At 42.8% G+C, this 12067-nt stretch overlaps 5 non-coding genes across 5 annotated transcripts; all 5 read left to right on the forward strand.

Moving 5' to 3' along the window:
• Positions 1-2790: 2790 nt before the first annotated feature.
• TRNAL-UAG (transfer RNA leucine (anticodon UAG)) lies at positions 2791-2873 on the forward strand. Its single transcript has one exon. It is a non-coding gene; the product is annotated as a tRNA-Leu (tRNA).
• A 632-nt stretch (positions 2874-3505) lies between these two features.
• TRNAL-CAG (transfer RNA leucine (anticodon CAG)) lies at positions 3506-3588 on the forward strand. The gene has a single exon. It is a non-coding gene; the product is annotated as a tRNA-Leu (tRNA).
• Positions 3589-3775: 187 nt separating this feature from the next.
• Positions 3776-3858, forward strand: TRNAL-AAG (transfer RNA leucine (anticodon AAG)). Its single transcript has one exon. It is a non-coding gene; the product is annotated as a tRNA-Leu (tRNA).
• Positions 3859-5883: 2025 nt separating this feature from the next.
• Positions 5884-5966, forward strand: TRNAL-AAG (transfer RNA leucine (anticodon AAG)). The gene has a single exon. It is a non-coding gene; the product is annotated as a tRNA-Leu (tRNA).
• A 3127-nt stretch (positions 5967-9093) lies between these two features.
• Positions 9094-9176, forward strand: TRNAL-UAG (transfer RNA leucine (anticodon UAG)). The gene has a single exon. It is a non-coding gene; the product is annotated as a tRNA-Leu (tRNA).
• Positions 9177-12067: the final 2891 nt, after the last annotated feature.

Below are 12067 nucleotides of genomic sequence, written 5' to 3' on the forward strand. Positions count from 1 at the left end.
GGAAGGATTGCACTTTATCAGCAAGACTTTGTACAACAGAAATATATGAGAAACCCAAGCTCTCTTGACTCTACGAGGACGGAATAACGTCCCAGGTGAAGACGAACAGATGCAACTTCCATCAGATGTTATCCTGATGAAGAAGATTATATCTCCAAAAGTCATGTTAGAAGTGGGATTCGAACCAACGCCTTCAGAGGAGATTACGGACTAAACACAGCGGCTTAGACCACTCGGCCATCCTGACAGTGAAGAGTCCTAAGAAATGTATAAAAGTCACTCAGAAATTTCTGCGACCATGCAAGCTTGAAATAATTTCAAACTTCAAACACAAGGTGCAACTTTTTGCACAGGACAATAAACACAGAAGATCACATATGAAAGCATTTCATTTCAGGTGTACTGTTTTTATGCTTTTAGAATAACTTATACCTCTCACCAGCTATTTAGGGTTCTGTATCCTACTCACAAAATTAGCTTGCCTGCGACCTCTCTCTCTATACACAAACTACTACTGCGCAGGAAGTAGGAAGGCAGAAGGTGGGGCAGTTTATGCAAATTTATGCTGTCAATGTGCCTTGCAGATTCATGCAGAATTTCTAGATCCTTGCTGGAAACAAGAGAGCAGGCCTTGTTTCAGATCAACTGTCCCTAGCAAGGAACGTCTGAGCACATCCATTCTTTTGCTTTCTAGCCCCTGGCTTGGGACTCACCCTCACTGGCTGAGGAGTGAAGTTCTGCGTACCAGCGTTGCATAGAAGGTATGTTTGTGATTGGTTTGAAATGGGTGGGAGGTCAAGAGCAGGGAAAAGCAAGTCACCTTCACTTCTAGTCTCCTCTTCTAGTCTCCTCTTCTATGCCTACCTGCCGTTCACTCACTCTGTCTTTGTTTCATTCTCTCCGTCCTCAACACCCCATCTCACTCACTGGCTCTATCATTTGTGCTCTTTCCCCTCGCTCTTCATTTCATAGTGGAAACATCTCTTGAATGAAGCATTAGAAAATGAGGTTACATAAAATTAAAAATCTACTTATTGGAAACCAAAAATATCGCAAGACTGAATGTAAGCCATTTCTTCAATAAAAGGGATTTTTTAGGCACCCCCCAAAAAACACATAAAACACCACTAGTGCTAGAAGAATATTATACGAGCTTGAAGACAGAATTGGGAAAATTCATTTGCAGTTGAAACAAGTTTGGTACTTATTCAGATATTATATGCACTGTCAATTTTTAGCTGAGATTCTGAAGGAACGCAGAGACAAAATGGACTTCAAGTTATGTCAGAAGTGGGATTCGAACCCACGCCTCCAGGAGAGACTGCAGCCTTAACGCAGCACCTTAGACCACTCGGCCATGCTGACCAAAAGTTGCTTGTCCATCTACATAGTGAGAAAGATAGCGTGAACAAAAAACAACACACATCTAAGGCACTGCGTTCAGGTCGTAGTTTCTTCTGGAGGCGTGGGTTCAAATCCCACTTCTGACAAACCGGTGTTTAACCTTCTTTTTTCTTGAGGGAGAAAATCAGATCATTTCCCTCACATGGGCTTATATGGGTGTCTTTTGAAAAAGTGCAGTGAGTTTTTTTCTTGCTATAGCCACTCATGGCCTAAGATGTGTGTTGTTTTTTGTTCACAATATCTTTCTCACTATGTAGATGGGCAAGCAACATGTGGTCAGGATGGCAGAGTGGTCTAAGGCGCTGCATTAAGGCCGCAGTCTCTCCTGGAGGCGTGGGTTAGAATCCCACTTCTGACAAAACTTTAGGTCCATTTTGTCTCTGCGTTCCTTCAGAATCTCAGCTAAAAATTGACAGTGCATATAATATCTGAATAAGTACCAAACTTCAGTTTCAACTGCAAATGAATTTGCCCAATTGTGTCTTCAAGCTCATATAATATTCTTCTAGCACTAGTGGTGTTTTATGTGTTTTTTGGGGGGGGTTCCTAAAAAATCCCTTTTATTGAAGAAATGGCTTACATTCAGTCTTGTGATATTTTTGGTTTCCAATAAGTAGATTTTTAATTTTATGTAACCTCATTTTCTAATGCTCCATTCAAGAGATGTTTCCACTATGAAATGAAGAGCAAGGGGAAAGAGCACGAATGATAGAGCGAGTGAGTGAGATGGGGTGTTGAGGAAGGAGAGAATGAAACAAAGACAGAGTGAGTGAACGGCAGGTAGGCATAGAAGAGGAGACTAGAAGTGAAGGTGACTTGCTTTTCCCTGCTTTTGACCTCCCACCCATCTCAAACCAATCACAAACATACCTTCTATGCAACGTTGGTATGCAGAACTTCACTCCTCAGCCAGTGAGGGTGAGTCCCAAGCCAGGGGCTAGAGAGCAAAAGAATGGATGTGCTCAGACGTTCCTTGCTAGGGACAGTTGATCTGAAATAAGGCCTGCTCTCTTGTTTCCAGCAAGGATCTAGAAATTCTGCATGAATCTGCAAGGCACATTGACAGCATGAATTTGCATAAACTGCCCCACCTTCTGCCTTCCTACTTCCTGCGCAGTAGTTGTTTGTGTATAGAGAGAGAGGTCGCAGGCAAGGTAATTTTGTGAGTAGGATACAGAACCCTAAATAGCTGGTGAGAGGTATAAGTTATTCTAAAAGCATAAAAACAGTACACCTGTGAAATGAAATGCTTTCATATGTGATCTTCTGTGTTTATTGTCCTGTGCAAAAAGTTGCACCTTGTGTTTGAAGGTTGAAATTATTTCGGGCATGCATGGACGCAGAAATTTCTGAGTGACTTTTATACATTTCTTAGGACTCTTCACTGTCAGGATGGCCAAGTGGTCTAAGGCGCTGTGTTTAGGCCGCAGTCTCCTCTGGAGGCGTGGGTTCGAATCCCACTTCTGACATGACTTTTGGAGATATAATCTTCTTCATCAGGATAACATCTGATGGAAGTTGCATCTGTTCATCTTCACCTAGGACGTTATTCCGTCCTCGTCTAGTCAAGAGAGCTTGGGTTTCTCATATATTTCTGTTGTACAAAGTCTTGCTGATAAAGTGCAATCCTTACCAAATGAGCTTATGACCCATGTAAGAGCTCATCTAGAAGAGTCATTCTCTTGTATTCCCTGGCCAGACAGGCCATGCAAATTTGGAAGAATGCCAAGCACCTGGTAGACAGCTGGACTCCAGCACACTTACAGCAATTTCCTCAGGGCTGTGATCAGGGGCTGCTTAGATTTGCGTATTCCACCCTATGTTGTGACATTGAGATCCCTTGTTGAATTTGCTTTAGTCAGCCAAGATGTGGCTGTTGACTCAATTTCAAAGCAGCTTTGGGCCGTTCAAGTGGCTGGTGAATAGCACTTTCTCTTTGTACGCTTTAAAGGTCTAAAGAGTTCTTCATAGGTACTGCTCTGAATGGATTGTTCAAAGATCCATTGGAAATGCTTATAATGGGATAAATAAATTGAGGGCGTGCCTTTTCGGTACCCCACTTGCATGGCTGTCTGGCTTGTGGAAGGTGCTGCAAATGCAAGTCAGGATGGCCGAGTGGTCTAAGGCGCTGCGTTCAGGTCGCAGTCTCTTCTGGAGGCGTGGGTTCAAATCCCACTTCTGACAAACCTGTGTTCAATCTTTTTTCTTGAGGGAGAAAATCAGATCATTTCCCTCACATGGGCTTATATGGTTGTCTTTTTGGAAAAGTGCAGTGAGTTTTTTTTCTTGCTATAGCCACTCATGGCCTAAGATGTGTGTTTTTTTTGTTCGCACTATCTTTCTCACTATGTAGATGAACAAGCAACATGTGGTCAGGATGGCCGAGTGGTCAAAGGCGCTGCGTTAAGGCTGCAGTCTCTCCTAGAGGTGTGGGTTCGAATCCCACTTCTGACAAAACTTTAAGTCCATTTTGTCTCTGCGTTCCTTCAGAATCTCAGCTAAAAATTGGCAGTGCATATAATATCTGAATAAGTACCAAACTTCAGTTTCAACTGCAAATGAATTTGCCCAATTCTGTCTTCAAGCTCGTATAATATTCTTCTAGCACTAGTGGTGTTTTATGTGTTTTTTGGGGGGGTGCCTAAAAAAATCCCTTTTATTGAAGAAATGGCTTACATTCAGTCTTGTGATATTTTTGGTTTCCAATAAGTAGATTTTTAATTTTATGTAACCTCATTTTCTAATGCTCCATTCAAGAGATGTTTCCACTATGAAATGAAGAGCAAGGGGAAAGAGCACGAATGATAGAGCGAGTGAGTGAGATGGGGTGTTGAGGAAGGAGAGAATGAAACAAAGACAGAGTGAGTGAACGGCAGGTAGGCATAGAAGAGGAGACTAGAAGAGGAGACTAGAAGTGAAGGTGACTTGCTTTTCCCTGCTCTTGACCTCCCACCCATCTCAAACCAATCACAAACATACCTTCTATGCAACGTTGGTATGCAGAACTTCACTCCTCAGCCAGTGAGGGTGAGTCCCAAGCCAGGGGCTAGAGAGCAAAAGAATGGATGTGCTCAGACGTTCCTTGCTAGGGACAGTTGATCTGAAACAAGGCCTGCTCTCTTGTTTCCAGCAAGGATCTAGAAATTCTGCATGAATCTGCAAGGCACATTGACAGCATAAATTTGCATAAACTGCCCCACCTCCTGCCTTCCTACTTCCTGCGCAGTAGTTGTTTGTGTATAGAGAGAGAGGTCGCAGGCAAGGTAATTTTGTGAGTAGCATACAGAACCCTAAATAGCTGGTGAGAGGTATAAGTTATTCTAAAAGCATAAAAACAGTACACCTGTGAAATGAAATGCTTTCATATGTGATCTTCTGTGTTTATTGTCCTGTGCAAAAAGTTGCACCTTGTGTTTGAAGTTTGAAATTATTTCAAGCTTGCATGGACGCTGAAATTTCTGAGTGACTTTTATACATTTCTTAGGACTCTTCATTGTCAGGATGGCCGAGTGGTCTAAGGTGCTGTGTTTAGGCCTCAGTCTCCTCTGGAGGCGTGGGTTCAAATCCCACTTCAGACATGACTTTTGGAGATATAATCTTCTTCATCAGGATAACATCTGATGGAAGTTGCATCTGTTCGTCTTCACCTGGGACGTTATAACATCCTCGTAGAGTCAAGAGAGCTTGGGTTTCTCATATATTTCCGTTGTACAAAGTCTTGCTGATAAAGTGCAATCCTTACCAAATGAGTTTATGACCCATGTAAGAGCTCATCTAGAAGAGTCATGCTCTTGTATTCCCTGGCCAGCCAGGCCATGCAAATTTGGAAGAATGCCAAGCACCTGGTAGACAGCTGGACTCCAGCACACTTACAGCAATTTCCTCAGGGCTGTGATCAGGGGCTGCTTAGATTTGCGTATTCCACCCTATGTTGTGACATTGAGATCCCTTGTTGAATTTGCTTTAGTCAGCCAAGATGTGGCTGTTGACTCAATTTCAAAGCAGCTTTGGGCCGTTCAAGTGGCTGGTGAATAGCACTTTCTCTTTGTACGCTTTAAAGGTCTAAAGAGTTCTTCATAGGTACTGCTCTGTATGGATTGTTCAAAGATCTGTTGGAAATGCTTATAATGGGATAAATAACTTGAGGGCATGCCTTTTCGGTACCAAACTTGCATGGCTGTCTGGCTTGTGGAAGGTGCGGCAAATGCAAGTCAGGATGGCCCAGTGGTCTAAGGCGCTGCGTTCAGGTCGCAGTCTCTTCTGGAGGCGTGGGTACAAATCCCACTACTGACAAACCTGTGTTCAATCTTTATTCTTGAGAGAGAAAATCAGATCATTTCCCTCACATGGGCTTATATGGTTGTCTTTTGGAAAAGTGCAGTGAGTTTTTTTCTTGCTATAGCCACTCATGGCCTAAGATGTGTGTTGTTTTTTGTTCACACTATCTTTCTCACTATGTAGAGGGACAAGCAACATGTGGTCAGGATGGCCGAGTGGTATAAGGCGCTGTGTTAAGGCTGCAGTCTCTCCTGCAGGCGTGGGTTCGAGTCCCACTTCTGACAAAACTTAAAATCCATTTTGTCTCTGCGTTCCTTCAGAATCTCAGCTAAAAATTGACAGTGCATATAATATCTGAATAAGTACCAAACTTCAGTTTCAACTGCAAATGAATTTGCCCAATTCTGTCTTCAAGCTCGTATAATATTCTTCTAGCACTAGTGGTGTTTTATGTGTTTTTTGGGGGGGGTGCCTAAAAAATCCCTTTTATTGGAGAAATGGCTTACATTCAGTCTTATGATATTTTTGGTTTCCAATAAGTAGATTTTTAATTTTATGTAACCTCATTTTCTAATGCTCCATTCAATAGATGTTTCCACTATGAAATGAAGAGCAAGGGGAAAGAGCACGAATGATAGAGCGAGTGAGTGAGATGGGGTGTTGAGGAAGGAGAGAATGAAACAAAGACAGAGTGAGTGAACGGCAGGTAGGCAAAGAAGAGGAGACTAGAAGTGAAGGTGACTTGCTTTTCCCTGCTTTTGACCTCCCACCCATCTCAAACCAATCACAAACATACCTTCTATGCAACGTTGTTATGCAGAACTTCACTCCTCAGCCAGTGAGGGTGAGTCCCAAGCCAGGGGCTAGAGAGCAAAAGAATGGATGTGCTCAGACGTTCCTTGCTAGGGACAGTTGATCTGAAACAAGGCCTGCTCTCTTGTTTCCAGCAAGGATCTAGAAATTCTGCATGAATCTGCAAGGCACATTGACAGCATAAATTTGCATAAACTGCCCCACCTTCTGCCTTCCTACTTCCTGAGCAGTAGTTGTTTGTGTATAGAGAGAGAGGTCGCAGGCAAGGTAATTTTGTGAGTGGGATGCAGAACCCTAAATAGCTGGTGAGAGGTATAAGTTATTCTAAAAGCATAAAAACAGTACACCTGTGAAATGAAATGCTTTCATATGTGATCTACTGTGTTTATTGTCCTGTGCAAAAAGTTGCACCTTATGTTTGAAGGTTGAAATTATTTCAAGCTTGCATGGACGCAGAAATTTCTGGGTGACTTTTATACATTTCTTAGGACTTTTCACTGTCTGATTGGCCGAGTGGTCTAAGGTGCTGTGTTTAGGCCGCAGTCTCCTCTGGAGGCGTGGGTTTGAATCCCACTTCTGACATGACTTTTGGAGATATAATCTTCTTCATCAGGATAACATCTGATGGAAGTTGCATCTCTTCGTCTTCACCTGGGACGTTATAACATCCTCGTAGAGTCAAGAGAGCTTGGGTTTCTCATATATTTCTGTTGTACAAAGTCTTGCTGATAAAGTGCAATCCTTACCAAATGATTTTAGGACACATGTAAGAGCTTATCTAGAAGAGTATGCTCTTGTATTCCCTGGCCAGCCAGGCCATGCAAATTTGGAAGAATGCCAAGCACCTGGTAGACAGCTGGACTCCAGCACACTTACAGCAATTTCCTCAGGGCTGTGATCAGGGGCTGCTTAGATTTGCGTATTCCACCCTATGTTGTGACATTGAGATCCCTTGTTGAATTTGCTTTAGTCAGCCAAGATGTGGCTGTTGACTCAATTTCAAAGCAGCTTTGGGCCGTTCAAGTGGCTGGTGAATAGCACTTTCTCTTTGTACGCTTTAAAGGTCTAAAGAGTTCTTCATAGGTACTGCTCTGTATGGATTGTTCAAAGATCTGTTGGAAATGCTTATATTGGGATAAATAAATTGAGGGCATGCCTTTTCGGTACCAAACTTGCATGGCTGTCTGGCTTGTGGACGGTGCTACAAATGCAAGTCAGGAAGGCCGAGTGGTCTAAGGCACTGCGTTCAGGTCGTAGTTTCTTCTGGAGGCGTGGGTTCAAATCCCACTTCTGACAAACCGGTGTTTAACCTTCTTTTTTCTTGAGGGAGAAAATCAGATCATTTCCCTCACATGGGCTTATATGGGTGTCTTTTGAAAAAGTGCAGTGAGTTTTTTTCTTGCTATAGCCACTCATGGCCTAAGATGTGTGTTGTTTTTTGTTCACAATATCTTTCTCACTATGTAGATGGACAAGCAACATGTGGTCAGGATGGCAGAGTGGTCTAAGGCGCTGCGTTAAGGCCGCAGTCTCTCCTGGAGGCGTGGGTTAGAATCCCACTTCTGACAAAACTTTAAGTCCATTTTGTCTCTGCGTTCCTTCAGAATCTCAGCTAAAAATTGACAGTGCATATAATATCTGAATAAGTACCAAACTTCAGTTTCAACTGCAAATGAATTTGCCCAATTGTGTCTTCAAGCTCATATAATATTCTTCTAGCACTAGTGGTGTTTTATGTGTTTTTTGGGGGGGGGGTTCCTAAAAAATCCCTTTTATTGAAGAAATGGCTTACATTCAGTCTTGTGATATTTTTGGTTTCCAATAAGTAGATTTTTAATTTTATGTAACCTCATTTTCTAATGCTCCATTCAAGAGATGTTTCCACTATGAAATGAAGAGCAAGGGGAAAGAGCACGAATGATAGAGCGAGTGAGTGAGATGGGGTGTTGAGGAAGGAGAGAATGAAACAAAGACGGAGTGAGTGAACGGCAGGTAGGCATAGAAGAGGAGACTAGAAGTGAAGGTGACTTGCTTTTCCCTGCTTTTGACCTCCCACCCATCTCAAACCAATCACAAACATACCTTCTATGCAACGTTGGTATGCAGAACTTCACTCCTCAGCCAGTGAGGGTGAGTCCCAAGCCAGGGGCTAGAGAGCAAAAGAATGGATGTGCTCAGACGTTCCTTGCTAGGGACAGTTGATCTGAAATAAGGCCTGCTCTCTTGTTTCCAGCAAGGATCTAGAAATTCTGCATGAATCTGCAAGGCACATTGACAGCATAAATTTGCATAAACTGCCCCACCTTCTGCCTTCCTACTTCCTGCGCAGTAGTTGTTTGTGTATAGAGAGAGAGGTCGCAGGCAAGGTAATTTTGTGAGTAGCATACAGAACCCTAAATAGCTGGTGAGAGGTATAAGTTATTCTAAAAGCATAAAAACAGTACACCTGTGAAATGAAATGCTTTCATATGTGATCTTCTGTGTTTATTGTCCTGTGCAAAAAGTTGCACCTTGTGTTTGAAGTTTGAAATTATTTCAAGCTTGCATGGACGCTGAAATTTCTGAGTGACTTTTATACATTTCTTAGGACTCTTCATTGTCAGGATGGCCGAGTGGTCTAAGGTGCTGTGTTTAGGCCTCAGTCTCCTCTGGAGGCGTGGGTTCAAATCCCACTTCTGACATGACTTTTGGAGATATAATCTTCTTCATCAGGATAACATCTGATGGAAGTTGCATCTGTTCGTCTTCACCTGGGACGTTATAACATCCTCGTAGAGTCAAGAGAGCTTGGGTTTCTCATATATTTCCGTTGTACAAAGTCTTGCTGATAAAGTGCAATCCTTACCAAATGAGTTTATGACCCATGTAAGAGCTCATCTAGAAGAGTCATGCTCTTGTATTCCCTGGCCAGCCAGGCCATGCAAATTTGGAAGAATGCCAAGCACCTGGTAGACAGCTGGACTCCAGCACACTTACAGCAATTTCCTCAGGGCTGTGATCAGGGGCTGCTTAGATTTGCGTATTCCACCCTATGTTGTGACATTGAGATCCCTTGTTGAATTTGCTTTAGTCAGCCAAGATGTGGCTGTTGACTCAATTTCAAAGCAGCTTTGGGCCGTTCAAGTGGCTGGTGAATAGCACTTTCTCTTTGTACGCTTTAAAGGTCTAAAGAGTTCTTCATAGGTACTGCTCTGTATGGATTGTTCAAAGATCTGTTGGAAATGCTTATAATGGGATAAATAACTTGAGGGCATGCCTTTTCGGTACCAAACTTGCATGGCTGTCTGGCTTGTGGAAGGTGCAGCAAATGCAAGTCAGGATGGCCCAGTGGTCTAAGGCACTGCGTTCAGGTCGCAGTCTCTTCTGGAGGCGTGGGTACAAATCCCACTACTGACAAACCTGTGTTCAATCTTTATTCTTGAGAGAGAAAATCAGATCATTTCCCTCACATGGGCTTATATGGTTGTCTTTTGGAAAAGTGCAGTGAGTTTTTTTCTTGCTATAGCCACTCATGGCCTAAGATGTGTGTTGTTTTTTGTTCACACTATCTTTCTCACTATGTAGAGGAACAAGCAACATGTGGTCAGGATGGCGAGTGGTATAAGGCGCTGTGTTAAGGCTGCAGTCTCTCCTGCAGGCGTGGGTTCGAATCCCACTTCTGACAAAACTTTAAATCCATTTTGTCTCTGCGTTCCTTCAGAATCTCAGCTAAAAATTGACAGTGCATATAATATCTGAATAAGTACCAAACTTCAGTTTCAACTGCAAATGAATTTGCCCAATTCTGTCTTCAAGCTCGTATAATATTCTTCTAGCACTAGTGGTGTTTTATGTGTTTTTTGGGGGGGGTGCCTAAAAAATCCCTTTTATTGGAGAAATGGCTTACATTCAGTCTTGTGATATTTTTGGTTTCCAATAAGTAGATTTTTAATTTTATGTAACCTCATTTTCTAATGCTCCATTCAAGAGATGTTTCCACTATGAAATGAAGAGCAAGGGGAAAGAGCACGAATGATAGAGCGAGTGAGTGAGATGGGGTGTTGAGGAAGGAGAGAATGAAACAAAGACAGAGTGAGTGAACGGCAGGTAGGCAAAGAAGAGGAGACTAGAAGTGAAGGTGACTTGCTTTTCCCTGCTTTTGACCTCCCACCCATCTCAAACCAATCACAAACATACCTTCTATGGGACGTTGTTATGCAGAACTTCACTCCTCAGCCAGTGAGGGTGAGTCCCAAGCCAGGGGCTAGAGAGCAAAAGAATGGATGTGCTCAGACGTTCCTTGCTAGGGACAGTTGATCTGAAACAAGGCCTGCTCTCTTGTTTCCAGCAAGGATCTAGAAATTCTGCATGAATCTGCAAGGCACATTGACAGCATAAATTTGCATAAACTGCCCCACCTTCTGCCTTCCTACTTCCTGAGCAGTAGTTGTTTGTGTATAGAGAGAGAGGTCGCAGGCAAGGTAATTTTGTGAGTGGGATGCAGAACCCTAAATAGCTGGTGAGAGGTATAAGTTATTCTAAAAGCATAAAAACAGTACACCTGTGAAATGAAATGCTTTCATATGTGATCTACTGTGTTTATTGTCCTGTGCAAAAAGTTGCACCTTATGTTTGAAGGTTGAAATTATTTCAAGCTTGCATGGACGCAGAAATTTCTGGGTGACTTTTATACATTTCTTAGGACTCTTCACTGTCTGAATGGCCGAGTGGTCTAAGGTGCTGTGTTTAGGCCGCAGTCTCCCCTGGAGATGTGGGTTTGAATCCCACTTCTGACATGACTTTTGGAGATATAATCTTCTTCATCAGGATAACATCTGATGGAAGTTGCATCTGTTCGTCTTCACCTGGGACGTTATAACATCCTCGTAGAGTCAAGAGAGCTTGGGTTTCTCATATATTTCTGTTGTACAAAGTCTTGCTGATAAAGTGCAATCCTTACCAAATGATTTTAGGACACATGTAAGAGCTTATCTAGAAGAGTATGCTCTTGTATTCCCTGGCCAGCCAGGCCATGCAAATTTGGAAGAATGCCAAGCACCTGGTAGACAGCTGGACTCCAGCACACTTACAGCAATTTCCTCAGGGCTGTGATCAGAGGCTGCTTAGATTTGCGTATTTCACCCTATGTTGTGACATTGAGATCCCTTGTTGAATTTGCTTTAGTCAGCCAAGATGTGGCTGTTGACTCAATTTCAAAGCTGCTTTGGGCCGTTCAAGTGGCTGGTGAATAGCACTTTCTCTTTGTACGCTTTAAAGGTCTAAAGAGTTCTTCATAGGTACTGCTCTGTATGGATTGTTCAAAGATCTGTTGGAAATGCTTATAATGGGATAAATAAATTGAGGGCATGCCTTTTCGGTACCAAACTTGCATGGCTGTCTGGCTTGTGGAAGGTGCTACAAATGCAAGTCAGGAAGGCCGAGTGGTCTAAGGCACTGCGTTCAGGTCGTAGTTTCTTCTGGAGGCGTGGGTTGAAATCCCACTTCTGACAAACCTGTGTTTAATCTTCTTTTTTCTTGAGGGAGAAAATCAGATCATTTGCCTCACATGGGCTTATATGGGTGTCTTTTGGAA

Source organism: Lissotriton helveticus, chromosome 8 (assembly GCF_964261635.1).
Source record: "Lissotriton helveticus chromosome 8, aLisHel1.1, whole genome shotgun sequence".
NCBI lineage: Eukaryota > Metazoa > Chordata > Amphibia > Caudata > Salamandridae > Lissotriton > Lissotriton helveticus.